General features: G+C 42.0%; 2 long non-coding RNA genes across 2 annotated transcripts; both read left to right on the plus strand.

Moving 5' to 3' along the window:
• Nucleotides 1-11,616: 11,616 nt before the first annotated feature.
• LOC120812250 (uncharacterized) lies at nt 11,617-14,435 on the plus strand. Its single transcript, XR_013452682.1, has 5 exons — nt 11,617-11,734; nt 12,210-12,313; nt 12,383-12,554; nt 13,258-13,350; nt 13,599-14,435. It is a non-coding gene; the product is annotated as an uncharacterized LOC120812250 (long non-coding RNA).
• A 913-nt stretch (nt 14,436-15,348) lies between these two features.
• Nucleotides 15,349-21,138, plus strand: LOC120832423 (uncharacterized). The gene is made up of 4 exons (XR_013452683.1): nt 15,349-15,942; nt 16,973-20,102; nt 20,437-20,825; nt 20,924-21,138. It is a non-coding gene; the product is annotated as an uncharacterized LOC120832423 (long non-coding RNA).
• The last annotated feature ends 3,296 nt before the right edge of the window (nt 21,139-24,434 follow it).

Genomic DNA, 24,434 nt, shown 5'->3' on the forward strand with positions numbered 1-24,434 from the left:
GTCAACTACCACATTTGGCTCATAATCCATCTCTTTGTATGAGTGCAAGGCAACGGGGTCAGCCACATTTCTCTGATAAAGTCAGCCGCACAGTGCTTGTCTGTTAATCCCCCTGTATCATAAGATTTAAAGACAACAGAGTGGATTCTGAGCCTTTTTGCTGTGGACTGCATGAAGATGTCAAATCAGTAGTGTAACAATGTGCATGAGCTTGGCAGAGTAAGTCCATCAATGGGACATTGACGGTCACTTGAGTCAGAGATACTGCAATCGTTGTTAATCGTATGTAGCATCCCAACCTTCTAGGACAGCGATTCCCAAAGTGTGGGCCGCGAAGGTACTGAAGGTGGGCCGCGAGAGGTCATTTACAATAAATAAATAAATAAAGTTTTTCATTTTCAATTTTGAAAAGTTTGAAATTAATATAAACGTATTTATGATGCAGCACATTAGTCATGTGAAACATTCATTGATGAAGCACAAACAATTTAAACGAACAGATTAATAAAACAATAAGGCTCTTGCTCGAAACTGCTGCTCTTGTCCGCCTGTCGTTGTTAAACAAATCGGGCGCCCTCATGTAGTAATAAAGTAAATATACCGCATAGGCGCACTTGAGTTCAAATTACTGACCCAAGACAATGCGTTTACTTTCAAAAAGAAATACAGGTTTGCTGACTGCACTCTCCAATTCCTATTTAACCTTTCGGGGGACAATACAAATATCAGTCTTCTGAACGAAGAAGAGGACGTAACAATAATAATAACAATTCTTCTAAACGGGGCCACACATACATTCATGCATTCACACAACTCAGAACTTTTCTTTGCCACAGGACCGTGTAGCTCGCGTGCGAATCCCAAACCTTGGCAGAGCAAGACCGTAGGGTAAAAAGAAAGTCTAACTCACTGTTCAGCTGTCCGGTCCGTATTAAAACTTTGGGAAGGTGACAACCACCTGACAACGACTGCGGTCAACTCAATTTTAGGGCACCTATAGGCTGAAATTTACGGTATTAAACATGTAACCGGAATTAAAGCTATTTAATTAATAATTCCAGATAATGACTGAGGTATGTGTGTTCAGGAGCTTGACTACTCTTGTTTTAAAAAATGAAATATTTTTGCTGTACAAATATAGAGAATTATCCAAGATAAAAGTCCTATATTTGCAGGTTCAAAAAGACTGTTTCTCAATATTAGAGCAGAACAATACTAATGTACATTTTTCGATATAAATTTCTCCAATGTAAAAGTCACAAATTAAAAATCACACTAAGCCTGCATCCACACATCTTGATGGCATACATATTTTGTTAAGGAGATGGATTGGTTGTGTGCTTACGTCCAACCGAGAAATCATGTGGCAGATTCTGCCTTTCGGGAAGGTCTTTTTCCCCCCACAGTGCCAACAATTTCACGGCCGCCTGCTGAAATGGTCATTAAATGAGCGTCCACCATTTTGTGATCCGTTTTAATTGGAAGCTAATGGACCGGGTGGACCTTGCCTGCACCGGTCCAGTGAAGCATGAGGTGAATGATAGCGTAATAAGGTTACTACGAACTGCTGTGTAACTTCCACTGGGACTGTGGAGTGAGCAGCACTGGCAGCAGCATTGAAAGAACTGCACGAAAATATGAATGAGTCTTGGGCGCACTTACTTGTAGCCATAATGCCAGCCTGGTTTCAGCTGAGCTGCCGGTTTGTGGAAGCAGACAGGCAGAGAGAGAATTGCGACCGTGGAGCCATGCTCTCATAATAAAAACATTAAAAAAGTTGAAAGAACACATGGAATGAGCAGAAGAGGGGGTGGTCAACCTACTAAATACATTTCTGTAGAATGAACTGTTTTCTTGGTTTGCAAACAATTTACTCTTGGGACAATTTTTTCCTCCAAACTGGACATCTCTCACAAGCTATTTCACTGTGATCAGCCATGCCCCAAATTGACATTCAGTGGCTTGGACTGTGGAAATTGGGGCCTAAGCAGAGCAAATAGCCATGCTATTACGACATGGACTGTTTTTCCGTCGCAGCCAAAATTTATATCATCCTTTCCTCCTGGTTCAAATATCTTTTCTTTTTTTTTTTGCTTGTCACTCCCTGCAGGCCAGGAATCCAATTTAATGGATGTATTCACCCAAACCTGTTGCCAGCGTTGAGGGGAGGCCAGGAGGCAGTGATGTAAGAAACAGGAGCCATCTCCTCATTTTAATGAAGACCTTGAGTCCCTCTAGGTGCACGTGGGTGGTGACGCCGATGCCTGGCCGTCGACCAAAGGGCAATGCGACCATATCTACCCTGGTGTCGAGGCAATAATTGTTGTACTCACCAGAGCAGAGTCCACAGATCTCATTGGCAAGTCTGAAGCCTCTTTATCTAAGCGGAAACTATAAAAGAGATGAGAAGAAAAAGAAAAAAGAAAAGTAGATCATCTTTGCATTTAAGAAGCAGTTACCAGAGAAAAACCTTGTCCAAGCAATATATTTTATATTATATTAATAAACTTTCAAATGTTGCAGCATCAATGACTGTTCTAAATCCAATCTTAGCGACCCAGCAAAAGGAATGACTGCAAAACAGGTCAGCGTGTTTTACATGCCAGAGATGTTGATGCTTTTCCAACTAAAAATAATTAGGCAATTATATTTTGTTTATTTTCTTACCGTGATGACATTTACATTGGAGCAATCTAATCAGTCAGAGAAAAGTTGCCACCAGCTGCAAAGAGCAAGTCGTGCACAAACATGACAAAATAACAGCCCAGAGGGGAGAGAAAAAGGCCCCGGTGATTCAGAGATCTTGAGCTCATCTGTTTACAAGGTATTTATCTCTGTTTTGACCTCCAGATTGTATGCACTTTTTGTGCATGCAATGTGCTTTCACCATTGTACTGTTTTGATTTCCTGTTGATGAAGTTTGAGCTTCAGCCGGTGTTGTTTTCTCAGATCGGCATCAGAGGTAACTGTCCCTAAACCAAGAGAGGGAGAGAGAGGGTGCAATCATTTCCACCACTGCAGGACTTTTCCTCTAACTCCCGTTTCATCAGGCCTGGGGGAATGTGGCCATATCTCCACTGTGCTCAAAGAGACAATAATGATGCTGTCATTTCAGCGCCGCAGACAGCGACAATGGGGAGGATGATCATTGGAACTGACTGTGCATAAAATCCCACAAATTTCCTCCCTGGCTGCACAATGCGTCAGTGATTAGATGCGACGGGGGCTTTTTGAGGAACCTTGCAGGCTCTTTTATATCAGAGCTCTGAATAAAGTGTTGTGCCCCCAAGGTTGATTCATATTTGCTGTTTTCATATTTTGTTGCTTGAAGATAATGTTCGAGTTGACCTCCTTTTTAAAAGGACTGGCATCACCTAGGATGAACCTTTCAAACATACGTTCTGGTTTAAACGCAGCACTGAAGGCGATTGGCTTTTTAGTCTCTTTTTCACAAAACTCTTGGAAAGATGATTCATGTGACCCAGAGGATAAACTTTTTTATCGAGCACCTCAAGTATCTCTTAGGAAATTCTGTCAGATTTAACAGGATAGAGATTTTAAGTTTTACCATAAAAATTACTAATTTCGGGGATTTATCAAATCATAAACGCTCAGCAGACATGTTGTGTGAAATAAATCAAACCCCGTTTGGGGATCAGATTTCATGGTCGGGGGGGGGGGGGCTTCCTATGTCATAGAGACATAGATAGAAATAAACTGAATTGATACTTATCAGGCAATGAATAATACACTACAGTGTTTCCCCTGGGTTAAGACCTTTGCCCCCCTACGATATAATGGAGGGGCAAACACTGCACTAGCAACAAAAAATATCTTCAAAATGAACATCATAAATTCATGTTTTAGTGAAGCAATTAATTGCTTTGTAATACTGTTAATGGTTGATAGGCCCTTAATGTGCCACACAATCCACAGAACTGCTCCCATAAGGCAGATAGTCCACATTCAGGAGAACTAATCATTCCCTGCATGTCCACGATACATTTGTCTTGTCCTGAACCTACTCTACTGCCGCCAACACCGGCAATTTTTAATAGCTTCTTCTTCCTTCACAGACAGGTCCCGCCTACCTATTTTTCACCCCGGTAGTGAACAACATGGCAGCATTTCACACTTAATCAATAAATCTGCAGGAACATACGGTGACAGTTTCGATTTCTTTTTGCGGAGGCTGCCACCAGAGACTCGTAATGCACTGGTCGGAAGACAGTTAAATGGGAGTTTTTCAAAGGAGGGAGTGAAAGCAACAGACACTGCAGAGGCTATGGCTGTAGATGATAAATAATATTCAAGTGATTGAAAGAAGAGGGAAATAGAGGAAATCCAGGCATTCACAAGGATCAATCCATATCTTTTTGTGGGCACTTTGAAGACACTTCAGAGAGTTTTCCTCCCCTGACAGTCACAGATCTGAGCTAGCTCTGTTTCGCTTACTTGATTGCTAGTTAATTGGTCCCAAAAATACATCAGTACCATCAGTTATCTTTACAAGACCCACTTTTTTTCCAATGGTCAAAAATACACCGTTTACCATTGCAAGAAGCTGAAGAAGCAAGAAGAAACACCCTACAAACACGTGGAAGTGACAATTTACTTTTTTAATGGTGGATGTTGTCTGGTAGTAAACAATATAGTTGTCATCAACAAGACCTGTTCATGAACACGCTCCGTCACACAGGACAGTGCGGACCTTTTAAGTGAGTTTTCAATCTTTATTCATGAACCATTATGAGTTTTTCCAAGCAGGTTTTTCTTGCTGTTGAATGCCTGCCATGAATTTCCTACTGAACCATTGTTTGTTCATCTGCTGCATTTGGAAATTAGAGAAGTATGTTATTTACAAATCCATTCCTTCTGCTGTGGGCGACAGGTATTTTTATCAGCATTATCATATTGATTTTGGCCAAACATTCTCATTCTTGGCGCTGTGGTAAAAGAGTAATTACACAAAGAAATCCTCCCCATGATATCCAAGTCTGCAGCTTAATGACAAAGAAATGATGACAAAGTAGATCATTCTGTTTCTCCTCTCATTCTAGCCAGACAAAACACATCATTTTGCAGCATTAGGCTTCATTTGGTGGAAGGTTTTCGGGCCCTGGTGTGTGTGTGTGTGTTGGAGGGAAAAGGTGCATGGGCATAGTCTCTGCCTAAGCTGTCCAGCTCATAGCAGGGTTGAATTAGAGGATGAATTTTTTTTTTCTTGGCACGCCATCATCAAGCCAGCAGCTGCCACTAGCTGAAGTCTGTAATTTCGTTATTCAGTACTTGCGTATCTGCCCTCGCACATTTCATATTGGAAATACAAGTTGTTGGTCATTGCATAGAAGTGATTAAGCATGTTTCTATCCCAATAGCTAAATATTTTGTATATTTTACAACACAAGTGAATGTCTTTTTGCATCCTGGAGCAATTGGCTGTAAGCCGACTTGCAATATAGAAGAGTTATTCAACTGCCGGCTCCCCGGCAACACTACCGACCAGAAGGAGCCTTGAATCCTTCAAACTTGTTTTGAAGGATTCAAGTACCACTAAACCTGTATTTCCTCTGTGGCCTTTTCTTGTACATAGTCCTTAAAAATAAAGTGGAAGTAAATGGAATTGTAACAGCAGAAAGTTCAAACTCTACACGCTGTATACGGTATATCATGTACGGTAGAAGAAAAGGTATGCTCATGATTGTATACAGGCTTACAGGTTGAATCAGATAGGTCTGAGAGCACAACCCACAGGTCTACAGAGGTGGATTTGTTACACAAAGCAAAAGGGGATTGATGATCTGCTCCGTGATACTTAGCAGAGCACAGGAGTGTATTACCACACAATATTCATAACCTTACCTCGGTAACCCAGGTTATCCATATAAGGAGTTTTAGGGATCAATGCAAACATTCCTATTATCATGTACGTAGTTATTACGGTTATAGTGGCTATTCTGTCTGTATATGTAACATTTCATTTCATTTTCACTGTAGACTCGTGTTTTATTACTGCTTATTTATAATACTTGTACGTGATCTTGTTTCTTTTAAGTCTCTTCTCTGCACCTTAACTGTTGTTGCTGTAAACCTATTTTGCGTCCTCGAAGAAGCATCATAGACTGGCCTGAGAGCATAAATATTTCGCTGTGTGAATTGCTCTCACATCCTCTCATAGGGGTTTGTCATATTTCTCACAGTTCGGGGGGAGAGCCCAAAATTGTAATGAGTAATGAGCAAACAATGCTTTGTGTAAGCGAGCCCCCACGACATCACACTGTATCATGCTGTTACGTCCCCTGTTCAGGTGGTACTGATCATCCATGATCTCCATTCATCTTGGCTCCACCCCCGCTCGTTACCCGGTTCAGCTGTTTCCACTCATCTCCAATCCCATCATGCCCTTCTGTCGGTATATGTACCCCTGTGTTTGTTTCACCCGGGTGGGTGTCACTCTGGTTGTGTGTATGTGAATGCTGGTGTATGGTGGGGTAGTTATTAGTTCTGTTGATTTGCTGTACTGTGTTTTCGATTAATTGTTTTTTCTTTGTTCCTTTTCTTACAGGGGGATGAGGAGTAGTTTAGCCCTGCTCCGGAGTTTACATACCTGCACGTAGGGTTACTCTCCTGTCTAACAACACTAGCTACACCCGGCTAGGCCACCTACTGTAAGTTTGGGTAGGGGGCCTTGTTAGTGTGCCAGTTAGTTAGTGGTTTTCGTTGGGAGATAGGACGGGTAAGGGGGTGGGAGACATTTTGTTCTCTTCTTTGCTTTGGTACTGCCAGCCCTCCTCATTTCCCCTGTTAACTGCGCTTAAATAAAAACCTGCTTACCCCAACTTCAGGTGATGTTTTTTCTTGCATCTACGACGCCATAGACGTTTACTGGCCACAGGGCGTCCTCGGGCAGTGGTGTGAATCCCACTCCCCTCCTGGGGAGTCAGAACGTAACACATGCAGAAACGTATAAACCCATACATGCTATCTGTCAGCACGCATCCTGTGAATCTACCCTGAGAATAAGTGAACCACAGCTGCGATGAAAGCACACTCCAAAACCTCTTTCAGAGCGTTCCTGTCATCAGTACGTGGACGCAGAACTGGCTCTGTACCGTGTGACCTGGTGTTAACTGCCCGTCCGTGGCCTCCCCACAACGCTGAATTACCTTTCCCCACATTGGTTGCACATAGCTGAAGCCCCTGCAGGAGATTCAAGCTGGAAATATTCCCCCCTGTGGGTTCGCCCCATTAGGATAAATGGGCACTGTAAAACACATGCTTCTATATAAAGGCTTTTCCCTACAGCCACAACCTGCCTGCGCCCGGCTACGTATTAACTCTGGCACCCGTTCATGCGACAGACACATTTTCCAGCTGTTGTACAGTACTCATTAAAAAGAACGTGCATTTCCCGGAGGAGATCCGCCGGGGATCACAGGGAAAAATGATAGCAGGATAGAAGCCTGGTTTCTAATGTCAGATATTCTTTTATTCCACTGACTCAATCCTAAATGTTGTTTTTAACACCAGGTAATGTATTATATATAAGTATTATTCTTTTATTAAAAAAGTTAAATAATATATGCATTTCTTTCTGAAAGTGTATGGGCATCTACAGTGAAGGAGAAAAAAGGAGTTTTTATCCATTTGCACCATAAATCCATCATAAAAATGTGCACAGAACATTCCCTGTAAACAAACCTGTGGTATTAAAATAAGCGTGAGTTTACTGATAACGCTGCTTTGTGGAACAGCCCTCCAGTGTAATGTTTATCACTCCCACTGTTGACAGGCCAGTCTTTTCCCCCTTTTTCTGGCTAAAGGCACAGCTGTGAAAATTCCATTTTAGTCACTCATGGAGATCAATTGATTTTCTTAATGGGGATCAGTCGCTGCATCACAGCATTCATCGTGTTTCCAGAGTCAAGAAATAAAGTAGCTTCTGTTCCGTAGAACTGGACAAAGTGAGTGGAAAACTCGGTTTCTTCGTATTGGCGTTCACTTTGATGTTTCTCACCTCCTTTCTGATATCTCACAGCAATGAAAACTCCACGAGACGGCAGCTATTAATACACACACTTCACCCTCGCTCTGTGTGTGTCTGTGTCTGATGGCTCAGCTCTCATGTTTTATATTTTTTGCCAACCAGCGAGCAACTGACTGACAATTACTGGAGGCTTTTTGCCAAAACTGGGAATTTTTCCAACGGTCTACTGAACACAAAAATTGTGTGGATATTTGTGAAACATATATCACAAAGAAAATGTGAATAACTGGTGCGAAAACAGATTTTAAATAACTGCACAGAGACAGAAGTTACTGTTTGAATGGAAAGTGAGTCTGAGAAGTCAAATCTCAGTGATAAAGTATTGATATATGTATATATGAACTGAAGTATTCAATATTTATTTGAACTTTGAACTTTAATTCAATTGATATGACAAATTACAACCATATTGTAACACATCACAGGAGACAGAAGTAGACCCAAGCACAGAGCGCAGATTTAATGAATAACAGGTACACAGGGATTAGGTTTAGTCGTATCCAGAAGACGCACGTAAACGCCGTTTACGCACCTCTAGAATTTTGGAAATAGCGTTTACGCACCTATAAATAGCGCTTACGCACCTCTAAGTGGCGTTTACGCACCTCAAAGTTCCCTGCGCCTTGTATTCTTCCGTTGGAATAATCCGAAATAAACTTGGTGTAATTTTAAAACAGCTAAGACTACGTTTCCTATTGTTGAACATATAAACGCCGTAGTCTGAATCATGTTCATCTGCGCTGTATTACGGTCTGTGAGCATCCAATCAGTGCCTTGCGGCTGCAGCAGCGACACCAATCAGGATCCAGGAGGTATGTAAACACACGTTGTGGATCAGCCCAGTGGTCCCCAACCTTTTTTACCTCACGGACCGGTTTCATGTCAGACAATGTTTCGCGGACCGGTCGAGAAGGACCGGCGTGGGGGGGGTAGTAGTCGTTGCGGGCGGAACGGGGGGTAGTAGTCGTTGCGGGCGGAACGACCAACGGAGGGGTAGTAGTCGTTGCGGGCGGAACGGGGGGGTAGTAGTCGTTGCGGGCGGAATGACTGACGAGGGGGAGTAGTAGTCGCGCGCTCTAAAAGGACAAGAAAAACGCCTGGTGACGCGTAGATTAGAAAACAAGTCAGTTCTCAATGTGAAAAAAAACCCTGCTGTATAGGCTATTTATGATGACATAGGTAGTACATGAGTGTTCCTTTAACTTATGTTGTCAGTGTAATTGACAGGCTGCTTAACTCTTAAATTCAACATATTTTTTCAGGCAGTGAGAGGACAGGCAATGATGCAGAGAGCACAGGGAGAGGAGAAACACCAGGTCCAATAGAGAGGAGAAGCACAGAGGAGCCATGAACCCCAGAACGCGTGTTTGGGGGTTCATGGCTCCTCTGTGCAAGGCAGGACCTGACGTGGAGGACAAGAAGGCCCTCTGGGCACTACTGTGAAAAGGAGACTCCATATGTAGATAGTTCTTAATCTGCAATTGTGTTGTTGTGTTGTGTTGACATACTTTTCTTTACTGTTTTCTTAAATTTAATAAACTACTAACACATGTATTCATTAGCATTGATTGTATATGACTTTTACTGATAACATAATGCAATATAGCCAGGACAGCCTTACAGAGTCGTGACACTTTGTGTTGCGTTGCTTCGCATCGCGTCGAGGTCTGTATGATCACAAAATTCAGAGTTTACCCACCTCTAATTTTACCACTACAGCACTGGATAAGGGGTATATATACAGACCAGCTTGATGGGAAACCAGACACAGGTGTGTAGGGATGAGTGGGCGTGCACAACAGACAGACACACAGTGGAACAAACCAACACAAAACGGGACAGACCAACCGGACAGCAAACAGCGGGGGAGTTTGGGGACCAGACATCGAAGGCCTCAGTACTCCGGGGAAGGGGAGCGCTGGATCATGACACATATTTACACATTCATCCCCATTTTCAGAGGATCAATCGAAGTAACATGTTTTTAGCCTAGTACTTCCAGATTTTAGAGCTTATAGGTATGGAAGTCATTTTTTTGTTTGTGTTATATCGATTTATTTATAGTATAAACTGATTTTTACACATTAGAACACTCACAGATGTTCCTCTTTATCCCATCACAAAATAAAAGATGGATAAAGTAGTTACACTTTTTATCATGGGTTTGCCATTTTCAGAGCAGAGGCCTAAAAACAGCTCTGGGTTCAACAGGTTTATAAACCAAATAAAAAAGCCCGGGCCGCATCTACCCTTCACCTGCAGCATGCTTATCAGCACCGCAGAGCCCTGGATCACCCATGTGTAAGCAACTATGACCGTGACGGACTGCCCGGGGCCAATGGTTGTGGGGTTGCACAACGCCACCCCAGGCCCATGATCATCGGTGTGTGAACGGCCACCGACCCGCACCAGAGAAGAGAGCGAGGGGTCATGTGGTTGGCAACTTCAGTGTTGTCAGTAGCCAATCATGTTTCCTTTTTTTCAAATATATATTTGTCAATATGTTTTAAGATAAGCACGCGCGCACACAGTAGCAGCATGCACCGTTTGGCGTTGCTGAGCACACTCGCCGCCCGCTTTACCTTCTACAATACGGCATGAAGTACAAGCAGCCCTGTTACTGCAGAGCACATTGCAACTTAAAGAGGAGAACCGATTTGCAGGGTCAGCATCAGGCTACATTTGTCTGCATCCCAAGACTCCCACCTGCAAACACTCAGCACCTGAACCGGAATCTCGGCTCTTCCTGACACGGCGGCTGATTTTGTTTGTTTGCTCCAGATATTTTTCACACATCCCCCCCATGCTGCTGGCCGTCTGTGTTTGTTTTGTTTAGGAATTCTTAAAAATAAACGTGTTCACTAATGACTTTTACACCCATGTGGTCTTCCACTCATGTTTATAAGAGTGAATAGACAACAGGTAAAATACGTTTGATATTTGTAACCAACCTCGGGTCGATGCTGTCACTTGTGTGTTGCTGAAGTAGACTTTTGACTTTTAACACATTTCACTCAGCTCCAGTTTCAAACTAAAAAAGGGAACAAAACCGCAAGTGCCCAGCACTGGGCAAAGAACAGTGTAAAGCAAAGACATGAGCTAACATCGATATGTGATGGTTTCGGGACCGGGGCGGACGGGAGAGTCTGAGGATGGATGCTGATTGAAGAAACCATGTCAGCTGTCAGTATGTTCTGTATCAAGACGCTGAAAGAAAAGACCCGAAGAAGTTAACTCTGCCTCCAAGGCAGAGAAAAGAAGATGCAAAAAGTTGTTAGAAGGGTATTTCTCTGCGAATGGATCCAGGGAGGTACACTGAAAAAACGAACTTGGTGGTGTAGTAAAATATACTAATTAAACTGTCCTAATGTCTACAATTAAATTTTTCGTTTCTGCGGGAACTAGATTTTGTCAAGTAAAATTACATGTATGTACACAATTTATATATGTATTTAAAATGGCTGTGTGGAAGGAGTAAGTCTTATTATGGATGTTTTCATAACATTTAAATGTTTTTTAGTCTCTGCTAGAAACACTAAAATACTGAGTAAATTTTACGACACTGTTTTAGAGTGCGTTTGAATCAGCGCATGCGCATTGGGACAAACGAAAGTACCGCGCAGATGTCCATTGTCCGTCCGTTCGTTGGCGGCAGACAGAGTTGTGAATATCTCCGGAATCTCTCAGGTAAGTAACAGCTTTATCCATTAAATAATTTATTATCAGTTTAAAACGCGTTTTGGTGATTAGTTTGAAGCACTGTATGGACTGCATACTGAGCGGTCTACACCAAGGTTTGTGTGATGTAGCTTGATGCTAGCTAGCTAGCTAGTTATTAGCCAGTTCATTCCACCAGAGTCGCACACCGCGCGGTTAATTTGCGAGATACTATATCTTATTCAGAGCTATTGTATTTTGTCTCATGTACTGTCCCGTGTAGTGCGAATATAACACAACGCTACGCCAAAGTTTTTCGTTTTTTTAGTTATTGTCTATGTGCTTTCACCTCGAAACATCATCTCAACTTTTAGCATGGCGGCCGCGTTGCGGTGTATCGTTGAAGCTGCGTGCCACGGTCAAGAGACAAACACAACATGAAAATGGCTGTAAATTAATCTATAAATTATAAGTTGCCCTTAAAAATATGTGTTTTCATTCACAGGCGACTGTTTTTGTATTTAGCCGGCTGGGACATGAGGTGACCAGAGAGAGTCAGGAGCGCTGGGCTGTTCAGTGACTAATCAAATACTGCACCGTTGTGATTAGGCAAGTACAAATACACTGCATGTATGCATGACACAATATTGCTGTTTTTATTGTTCATCCATTCTACAGTTCAGATCAAGATCTACAGATCAAGGAGGAGTTTTGGAGAATAACTACAATTTCTCTAGAGCAAAGCTTCATGTACAAACTAGACCACTATACACCAAAGCTTACTGCCCTGATGAAAGCCAAGGGAGGTGTTGGAGGCAGGCTGAGGCCCCATCTGGATAAACTGAGTCAGGTATGTTTGATGTATCTTCTGCAGGAAGACAGATCTACTGTGTGTCACAGTTTCACACACATTCTGCCCCTGTCCTAGACAACACAAATTCTCACTCTGTAACATACTTCTCCTTTCCACACATGGAAACAAACCACTGCTCCTTGCAAGTACAGTAATCCCTCGTTTATCGCGGGGGTTACGTTCCGAAAATGACCCGCGATAAGTGAAATCCGCGAAATAGAATTTTTTTTTTTTTTTTTACAATTAGCAACTATTACATGTATACAAATACAGTGACTCGCGTGTAGGCCGTTTCACTGCTCTTCAGACTGGGCCGCTGCATCCTGACTGCGCTCTGCAGTGTTCTCTTCTTCTGAAGCCCGCGGTGCAGGTGTGTTTGTTCGGGAGAAGAACATAGTGATAGGCAGCTGTTGTCGCTCTTTTTTCTTCTTTGCAAAAAGATCCTTGTACACCGACATGCCACCATCGATTACGTTGGAGAACTGTAATGAACGGCTCGGGAGTGAGTTTTTAGCGAATCAGAATGCAGAGCACAATGCACCAAAAAAAAAAAAAATGCATTATGAAAATCCGCGAAATAGCGAATCCGCGATAAATGAACCGCGAAGTGGCGAGGGATCACTGTATTCATATCTTCTGACATGATAGTATATTGTGTACAAATTATTGTTTGCAACTGATGCTATTACTCCTTTCACAGAACCCAAGCACTGACATGTGACGTGACGCAATTATCAGTGGCCTCATACTATTCCTTGGTGAAAAAGAAGAGAAACTTTTCGAAGATTGCCTGGTAAACCACGTTTTCTTTCTAAAATAATTTTTTGTCTCTTTACTTGAGTACGATATCTATGGGTGATTTTAATATATTTTTTTGCACCAAAGTAGTATTTAACCACCAAATTTAATTTTTTTTACTTAGGCATAACTTTTAAATACGTTTTACAACACTTCTTGTAATAGTCTATAGAAGGCTGGTATTCCTACTCTTGAATTGTTGTCAACTAAATAGTTTTCTTTTTTCTTGTGAATTTCATGCAGGAGGACAATCGCAGTGATGCCACTCAACACATAGTCAAGATCCTGGTTGTCCATGGTACTGATGGAGAAGAACCAGTAGATGTTTCCATCATTCTTGAAGGGAAGGAGGTATTGACACGATGCAACAGCACAGCCAAAGCTTGCACGTTGCTAATGGGACTGATTTATTCCCTGAACCTTGCCTACCCCTCGACTCTGCGCTACACCTTTGAGGTGTTTCAAAAACTTTTCCTGGAACTGAATGGGATAAAGTTGTCACCAAAAGTACATCTTTAAAGTTGAAGTTGCTGTCTGAAAGGAGTTTTCTTTCTTAAATGTTCCTAATGTTGTCAACAAAGGCAACTGCTGTCATTCATGCTCACAAGGTAAAAAAAAAGTTAAAAATAACCTTTGTTTTAAAGGTTTTAACAGAGGATTTGATGTTGTCCTCAAACTTTAATGTTTTAACCGAATGCTAATATAAATATGTTAATGGATGTTGTTGTTTAGAATGTTGTTCATGTCAGTACAGCATATTTTGTCAGGTCAAACCCTCAATCTGTTTTGTCACCTGATGTGCCCTGTTTAGTTTAATGCGTCCAGGAGTCAAAAACATTTTGATTTTCCAGTGATATGCTTTTTTTCTGTATAGCGTAATGATCACTCAGTAAAGGTAAACTTTTTTATTTATTGATGCTTGATTGATGCTTTATTGATTTACTGCTGCTGAGATTTCATTTAATTTTTTGTCATGTGAAATGTTGACTGCTGTTTCATGTACAGTTCTACATAGCTGTATAAAATGAGGTGTTACGTAAGGTACCTGACAAAGGTTTATGAATAAATAATGGAATTGTATTTTAGCCGTGTGATTATTAATAGTATTTGGTAATATTTATCAAAAGAGAATTTGCAACATTTACATAAATGAATTAGGTAATATAACTTCAAACAACCAAGTAATTAAAATGATCAAACAGGATAAAAAGTACTTGATAATTTTACGACAGTAAATATCAAAGATAAATAAAATCTACTCAATATTTTGATGTTGTAAATGTATATGTATACAAAAAATATAGTATATTGTACTTAATTTGTGTGTGTAATAAAAATTGAAACATCAGTTAAACTAAGTAACACTTACCTAATATTTTCACAAATGTTACCATCAGAAATAAGTAGATTTTACTTAATACTATTAAGGAACTTTTACTGGATATCACAGCAGTAAAATTTACTCAAAAATTTTGAGTGCAAATTGTTACGAGGATTTTTTTAAGTAAATGTTAATTGTCGTTTTTTTCAGTGTAGATGCGCAGTGAGGAACGAGTCAGACTGACCTTGTGCTGCTGGTGCTGCTGGCAGAGACTAGAGAACAGGGTCGACTGAGGCTGCAGTACTGACGCTTTGAATGCGTGTTGCTCTACAACAAAATGAATAAATAAATGACGCAAGGGGCGGGGTTAAGGGTCAGTGACATGCGGTCACTGGAGGCAGTGCCTCCCCTTGTGTCATCATGAAATGTGGAAAAAGAATAATGATTAATAATATATGTTTGTCCACTGATCTGTTATAGAAGTGTAATTATTAGGTTCCAATCAATCCGATGACTTATAGTCAAAATCGCTGAATTTGTGTATTTTCCTGTTCAAATACAGGTAGCGGCAGCGACGAGCTGCAGCTTCCTGCTTGTCACTGCTGCGGAGGCGGAGTCAGTACCTCTGCCTGCCTGAAGGGGGCGTGTGTGAGCACACGGGCTCGTTCCGCTGTTGTTTTTCTTCACGTATTACAGACTGATAGCATAGTTAGCATGCGCTAGCAAAAACAGTCAAGTAGTGAACGTCAAGTGCACATTATCAGTCCTTGAAAACTGAAAAATACAGTCTAAATCGGACCAACCAAGGACGACTTTCACCCTGAGCAATAATGTCTATTGAGACAAAGAGACTGAAGAAACTAAAAAGAAGATTAAGAGGACTTTTACACCAAAGTCAGAGATGTTTTTGCAGAAGTGGGGCACACCCAAAGATGTAAACACATCAATATGTATCTGTAATTTAGGTAGATATGTAAAACAGTGAGAGTAGTTATTGCAGGGTGGAATTTGAGCAGGTGGACCATACAGACGGAGTGTTGCATTCCCTCGGGGGGTGGGGGAGAACTAGGGGCACTACCAGTTGCACCCGGGTTGTTTGTGGCCGCTCGCTCTGCAGAAACAACGTGCATGTCGAACTGAATGCCTGGTGTCGTTTCTGCTGTTCAACTGTATCTGTCCTACAAGTTAATCACTTTTCTGCTGTGGTCCCAGGAATGGGACCACAGAAGGATAGGCGTATGGACTTAATGTAATATACAAGTAAAGGTAAGAGCATGCACACACTGCTGTACACGACAAAAATAAAAGAACAGCCCTATTTTTAATAATATTTAAAAAATATAAAAGAACATTTAAGCAATAAGGTGCGAGATGCTGGACTTCGTCAACAATGTTGTGTTGTTGGCAAACCTTATTGCTTTGGTTTGTCCATGACATTATTAGTAAGTAAATAGCTGCCTTTCAGCACAAAACAAGTTGTATCCACCAAATGTTGTGTGTCGCATTTCAGCAGCCTACAGAAAATCCCCGTACTGCTGTTACTATGCAACAGACAAAGAGCATTGGGAACTTCACGTTTGCTAGCTTAGCACCAGAAGTTGGTTGATGATTAACAAGGAGATCGACATTAATTTGTGCGTCTCATTCATTCACTTCGCTCATGACGTCCACCTGAATGTTGCTCTTTGGCAACAATGTGCCTTAAATCGGTTGCGAAAGCTCGCTTTTCACAAAACTGCTCATTTGCGCCGTTTCTGGGCTGTTTTTAGGTGATCGGCACCAAGCTAAAAACTTAGATGACAACCAACGGTCACGCAAAATCTAACTGTTATTTCACCGCACTGATATGAACGCTCAGGTCAATGTAGGTAACAGGTAACATTACATTATGGCTCAAATCAGTACACCCTGTGACTCACTCTCAACCAATCAGAACGCTTGATTTCATCTTCCCCGTATTATAAAAGAATATACGATACGGGATATGAAACATAACCAGTAGTCGAAGTGCAAGCAGCCAGTTGAATGGTTTATGCTACTTTGTTAAACTCATATATTTGTGAATCTGAAGGAGTCCGTGCCTCCCAGTCACGAGCGATCACCACACGTCACTGTTCAGGGTTGGTCAGGGCCTTTTGGCCACGCAGAACGCACTTCTCTCTCCTCTCAGTTTGGAAAAGCAAATCATGGCACTGCTCGCTAGCTGCTAAATGATGCAGCGACACCGCTTCGGGGAGGAGATACAATTCTGCCGAATGCATTTGAATTCACACAGCATCTCTTCTCCATTTGTAAGACAACGCAGGTCGGCCCTCTCGCTCGCAAAGGCAGTGAGGATATCAAGAGTGGGCTCGAGGGCGACTGGAAGCTACTGATCCTGTTAAACGGATAACTGGACGCTGGTATGGCAGATTCTGCATGGTCCGTGACAGTTACTGCAACTGGACAAAGACATACGAAACAGAATGAAAACAAATAGTTGCATTTTCTGGGAGATTGTATTTTCTAATGCATTGCATTAGTGCATTGCAGAGTGTGCTAGCATTATTACTTCTTTCTATTATCAACAGCTCTGACATTCCTCTCAGCTCTGCAAAGGCTTTTTGACTTCCTGTCCATCACCAAATGACTTATAATACGGGGGGCTAAAGAGACAGAAATTTTCCTAAAAGGAAATGGAAATGGAGAAAAAATATTCGACAACATCTACGTCACTTCTCCACATTCCAAACAAAGTAACTTTGTTCACGACATCCTGCCTGGTTGAGAGACTATTGCAGTTACAAAATCTATCTGCGGATATAACACCTTCGGCGCCATGCTGACACACACACACATACACACACACACACACACACACACACAGGCTCGCTTCAACGTCTGCGGATATGATTTGAAGTTAAGTAGTGCTGTCCTGAGGAAACAAAACTTGAGCCATACAACTTCAGTGAAGGTCAGCGTAGTCTCTGAGAGAGAGAGTGGGGGAAAAGATTTTCCACTGCACAGACAAACACACGCGCACCTGCAAAACAAGCTGCTGGAAGACGTTTGGAAGGAAGCCCAGTGCAAACTGAGTCCGCTTTAGGTCGGACAGCCTCAGTGCCTCTTTGCACACAAGGGCACAAACTCTTGTGTCATATTAAGCATGTACATATTAAGTACAAACATCATTTTTTAAATTAAATATTAAATTGACAATAATGAACAGCTGGCTGACACTCTAGTGGCAAGTGGGAAATGACGTGTTAATTATGTTTTTAATTCATTAATCACATGTTTTCTCAAGCTGTGGAAGTGAATGTTGTTTTCCAGAAGCCTCAGCACTGAACTGCAAAGTGAAGTGCAAATGCTTTCTTGGCTGCTTCAGTTGCTCAGACGTTCAATGTCAGGCTGACTGAGCCAAAACAGGATGGAAAAGCATTTGCTGAGCGATTTCTCCCACAGCTGATCCAAGAGGGGAGTTAAGATTCACATTTCCAAATGCCAAGAAGTAAGTATTTTTTTTTTGTAAATGTCAGGAGGAGAAAAAGAAGGCTGTAATTTTGTAGAATTCGATGCATCAGAGTTTCAAAATAGTTTTCCCACCTTGAACGAGATAAATATTTAATGCCAGTATAAATATGAATGCGTATGCCGAGCTGTGACGTTTTCCAGCTTGAATTACAGTGCATGCATTCAAACTTTACTGCAGGAACGAGCATCTGATTTGAGTTGTTTCTGCACAACCACTACATGCGTTCAGAGCCATTGGTCTATGTGTATTTGCTTGAAAATGAATGATAACTAAGTTATTCTCTGGTAAAAGTAGGACGTGCTGATGAGGCTTACGCCGTTTGCATAAGGGGTAACCGCTGCAGGATGACGCCCACTTTTACTCTAAGTTTGTTGATAACTGTTGTCATGAGTCAACAAAATAAACATTCGCCAGGTAAAAAATGCAAAACTGGTGATTAAGCTTGACGTGCTGAATGACTTTCCTGAGCCGCTCTCTCCAGAGTTTTTGCCTGAGAAGTTTTGCTACACACTCTAGCAACATATGCTGATGCCAGCGTGTGCAAGTGAATCACAGCAGCAGGCGGGGGGCAGAGAGCTGTGAATAAAACTAGCGGTGAGGTCGACGATGGTCCAAACCGTTCCAACACGCCAATGCAAAATCAACGGCGCCACCAGATGTGGCAGAGAAAGAAAAATAACTTCTTTTCACCCAAAAACTACTTTCACAGATGTAATTGTCAATAACATTGTCATGTAGCCTCAGTGGAACTAACTTAAGTTACTTACTATACATTCTTTACATTTGGGTTTAATTTTCATAGCAAGAGATGCTCCATAGTTGTGTAGCCTGTTACCTTCCAGCAAGGTATTTGTTCAGTCTTTGTCACCTTTTTCAGCCCTAATGAGTTTCCATTCCTGTTTATTTCATTTGAAGGGACTTCAATAAAAAAGGTTTGTATGAGCCTCGCCTTGCTTGCCTTGTTTTCCCCCCAGCACATTGTCAGTGCTCCTCCTGGTTATATATTGGTAGATATTAAGTAAGCAGCAGTTTGCTCACTTTCCCCTGGGTGTCTATTGTGATACAGCTCGCTCTTCTTTTATGCGTGTGTTTTTCCCGTACCTGCCATCCACCATCCAGCAGAGGATTTGATTAGCATTTATTTTGGCTCCCAGTGGTTTTCCAGCTCAGTTGTGCATCCCAGGCACATCCTTTCCTCTTAAAGAGAGCAAGCAGGGGAGAAAGTGAAGGAGAGCGATGGCGCCCTGTAGGAGGGTTGACAGATGATCTGTCCCTGCCTCACAGTTGGTTGTCAGTGTAAAAATGGCCTCGCCCTCACATATTTTCAATCTAAACTATAGCGAGCAGGCGGGGAGCTCGCGCCAACTCTGAATGCCATGCAGTTGCATGCGTCTGGTTTCAGCGGAATCCAAGTGACGGAGGCCAACAGAGAGGGTGATGGATGTTCCCCGTCACCTCCACTGGATGACGTAAAGACTAAATTACATTCCCCATTCCCTGTTTTGATGTAAATATGGCTTTAATTATCTAGTGGTACCCATAATTCAGTCTTCTGAAGGCTGTAGGAAGAATTTATCCTCCCATTTCTAGTGGGCACTTGATTTGCATTTGCCTCAAGACTTTTTGTGTGTGTGTGTGTGTGTGTGTGTGTGTGTGTGTGTGTGTGTGTGTGTTTTTAAAGGGAAATGCCGGTGTTCATTAACAGGGAAAAAAGGAAAAATGCACCACCCTTGATTTGACACATATTCCAATGTCTCATTAGGAATTCACGTCAACAGGTGCGGTCGACGTCGGCGCGGTGAATACCCCAATTATTAATGTTGAATCCTCCCTGCTAGGCTACAGTGCCTTTCGAGGAATAATCAGATTTGGCAGACGGAAGACCACGGGGGAGGCATTGAAACCAAATGAGGTAAAAAAAAATGATGGAGTGGGGGGGGGGACACAGGGATCAATAGAACTACAGGAATTTTACAGGCTTAAAAGAACGGATGTATGTGACAGCTCAAACTCAAAGGAAAGCTTTACAACAGCTTATGGTACAACAACAGAGCCCTTAGGAAGCATAGAATATACTAGTGTGTAACAGACCATTAAAGAGTACATATGCATGTGCAGTATATTCCTTACAACTCTCTCTTCATTTCAACAATCAAAAGTCTCCTCCTGTCAGTTCGTTATGACGATTAAATGTAATCGTGTTCATCCACTTTCCTCGGCAGACCATTGTTTATTTTGTTTAACAGATTTCTCAAAGGGATCGCTTTACAGTACAGATGCCGCGGGGTCGTGACACCCACTCTGGATTACCCACAGTGACGGGTGTTTTGTCTGTCTGTCACTTCATATGTCCTGCCGAATGAGACTCTCCGGCATCGGCGGCAACTAGAAGGAAGGATCTTGATTCTAGGGGGGTGAAATGGTGTAAGGGGGGTTGCCATAGCAACTGCTCATGCCCCCGTCTGCAATCTGATCTTGTTTATCGAGTTCCTCTTCTTGTCAGGGCAGCTGCATAGAGACAACCCCCGTTGTACAAAGGAACAGCGTCGGATTGGCATAGGAATTGATCACAAAGGCAAAGAAAAATGCAACGTCTGAAAGATCCCTGAGAAACTCCAGCCACAGTGTTAATAAGGTCAGTCATTTGTGGAGTCCACACCTATTGTAGGGCCACACAGACAGACTTGTGAAATTCCTCGTGCTCAAAGTAGTTAACTGTATTTTCTCTTTCAGTGCAGAGCGGGTAATGATCTTGTACCATTAACCTCCCTGGCCTGAGACACCTCATTTCCCTTTACCTCAGGCTGAAGTCAACCTTTTTGTCAACAGCTCTGAGATCAATTGAAATAATAAGTGTGCCATTAGAAAATCCATACCATGTCGGGCCCCATTGATAACATACGTATGTGTGTCTGTATATTTGATATGTAATAAAACAGTCTGCATGACAGTAGAAGCATGTTTCAGCATTTTACCCGTAGGCAGTAACTGAACGTGATGTTCCAAAGCTACCTGCGTACTACAGTGCAATAACCGTGTCTACCAATGTAGACATTGTGAGTCTGTCAATAACAGCGATGGCCGATATTGCCTGCCAGGCAGATGAGTGTAGGATGGGGTTGAAATCAAAGTTTTGAGGAGACCGGTCAATTTTGTGCACACCAATAATTGAAAAAAGGAAAAGATAATTGGAGCTTCCCCAGTCGCCTTTAAAGTTGACGGTAAACTATTGTTTAAAATACTGGATCGCATACATTTTTGTCCAACACAGCACTACGGTCGTATTAGCTGTGCTCAGGTGCCCAGTTATTACACCCCATTCATAGATGGAATAATTCAATAGCATGTCACTGATGAGAAAACATAACTGCTGTTGTGGACCGCTGCCTGTCCATGTGAATCACTGCAAAACCTGTTGGATTGAGTGAGCCATTTTTTAGCTCTGCTACCAACCATCTTTGCCTAATAAATGCAGAAGTACAAGTGACTAAAATAGCATTGTAGGCTGTAGCCGAAAAGGATTTATTTTAATTGGCAAAACAATTGGCTCTATACACTAAAATACAGTAATATTTAATTGATTCATAGCAGTAAAGGCAGTCCCTCGCCGCCCAGCATAGAAAAACCTCCAGAAAATACAGAAATTGTGTTGGCATCGTGTGGTCCAGATGGAGTTAGAGACTAATAATTCATGCATACTGTACATCTGAATTTATTGAAACAGAGAGAATAATTGAGAGAACGCTGCGGAGGGATTCACTGACTTTTAAGCTGAGGGTGCAGTAACAAAGTAACAGAAGTAACAAAATATACTTACATGCACTGAACAAATTTAATCAATTTCCAATGTCATCCTATTTCATTGGTTATTACTGTAATAAATCACAGCGTGTAGTGACAACCCTTGAATTCATTATGTATTTTCTATACCAATATGCTGAATATGTCATTATTTACTTGCTTTCGTCCTTCCGAAAAAGAGAAAACATTTTCAATTTGTAAGTAATTACCATGTTATCGGTTTGATTGGTGTAAAAAGCTCTTTTTAATAGGTATTTCACAGCATCCAGTGCCTCCCTGTCAGCAGGTCTTCCACTTGACTGTTTACCTGAACACAAACAAAAATGAGTTTGCCTAAATGCTGGAACTCTTCTCTTGTACAAGGACTGAATTCATTACTGAAAAGATATGGTTTTAATAGAAAGTCATAATACAAGTGTTGAGGGCACAGAGAGTTAGCCGAGGTTAATTTCATTCCTTCCACTCTCTCTGGCTGCAAACCGCTATCTCTGCTAAAACATTTAATAGGAGGAGTAATTGAATCATTTATGTAGCAGAGGCATTTAAGGCCCCACATTTCCAGACCAGAGTAGCAGAACGTAGGAACTTCTCAGGGACACAGGGGTTCAATAAGCTGCATTTTAAGGCAACGTCCAAGAAGTTAATTGAGCTCAAGTAACCGTGACTACCGCTTTTAAACAGCATGCTGGTTTGCATGTAACTTACGAGCAAAGGCTGAATCAACAGTTGGTCATGTTGAAAGCGGTAGGTCAGAGAATTACAATATCATGGTGCTTATTCATCTGGACCTGACTGAGTTACCATGACAACCCTAGGAAAATCCTTGCCGTGAATAGGAATTCCGATGATAATAGAAAGTCTCTATTGCAGTCTGGACCAACCCAGACGACACCCGAATAATGTGTTTGAATACACATTCATGCACTGATGGTCAGGGCGACCAATAAGGGGGCTTTCTGCCCATCCAGACACTTACACGTCGGGAAAATTACCTAAAACTGTCAAATACATGTTTTAGAGTAAAAGGTAGAATATTTGCCTCTGATGTGCTGGTGGAAAGAAAAGCAGCACTGTATGGGAACAATAACGTTAAGTAGAAAAGCGTTTTTTGAACACTCATTTAATTCTTGAAAAGAAAGCCCATTATTTTCCGAGCTGTTTCCTGAACTGCTGCCAGTGATGTCAGCACAGTCCGGTCCTGCCCTCCGTTAACTCACTGTTAGACAGTCGCGTGGCAAACAAGAAGAAGCAACATGAATTCACTTCCTGAAAGCACTTCAACAGCGAACAATGCTGTCTCAATGTCAGCAATACGAGGCGACAGCAAAAGGAGTGTGATTTGTCCGTAAAAGGAGGAAAAGACGGCGTGCTTGAGGGACTACTGCCATTTGTATCAGATTGCTTCACAGTCCACCACAAATCAGTGAGATCAGAGGTAATGTTCTGAGGCTGAAAAACACTGAGTTCTTCTTTACATCTATCAGAGGGATGACGACATGATTCCTCCTATCGTGTGTCTGTTTGAGATGATAATTAGCTTTGAATAATAAAATATAATACATGTATGTGAGAAAGCGTGAAAACTACTGAAAAACACACATTTCAAAGAATCTGTGAAATGTGAATATAATCAGCTTTTGTATGTGAAAAGTAATCTATAGTATCTGGGGTTGTGCTGTTTTTTCCCTTTTTGATTGGAAACACACCTGATCGTTTACAACTAACGGTGCTTCATCCTCAATAGGGGATTTTATGGACAGATCATGTTTTCAACACCACCTTGAGCTCGAGTGAGTGAACAAACCTCAATTTTTGCCTGGAGTTCTTCCGCACATCTAAATTCCGCGGCACTTGGCTGTGTATCAAAAGAGGCCGTGCCTCCTTTCCCCGGGAACGCCATCTTCCTGTCAGCCGCAGCTGCTATTTCCCGCACCATCTCAAGAAGGCTTCTGACAGCTCCAGAGAATGTGGCGACTGATAGCAGACGGTGACGGGATGGTGTCACACACTCAAACAAGCCAACACTAAAGACTCATCAAAGTGTCACAGCTCCACAGTGTGACAAACCCCGTGAGGCCTCGTCACAGCGTGTCACACTTTGACGAATCCGCTCCCCAGGAATAGGCCGCGACCCCATTTGCCCCAGACGATCGTGTTGTTGTTGTTGTTTTGGTTTTAGGGTGTGCTAATACCTGCTTTCATTTCCAGGCGGCCTCCTCGGGGTTACGTGGGAAACTCGGAGGGGGCGCAGGAGGGTCGAGAGGCACAGGCCTCACTCGTCATGGATGAAAACCATTAAAGCGCGATATGGCCACAAAAAAAAATCATACTCTCTCACAAATTGAAGCCTACAGACATATTTTTAGATTCATTGACTTACACGTAAAAGGTTATAGGACCTGCAATGTCTCAACTCACATAAATCTGTTTGAGAAGTTTTGAG

This window comes from Gasterosteus aculeatus, chromosome 15 (genome assembly GCF_964276395.1).
Source record: "Gasterosteus aculeatus chromosome 15, fGasAcu3.hap1.1, whole genome shotgun sequence".
In the NCBI taxonomy this organism is placed as follows: domain Eukaryota; kingdom Metazoa; phylum Chordata; class Actinopteri; order Perciformes; family Gasterosteidae; genus Gasterosteus; species Gasterosteus aculeatus.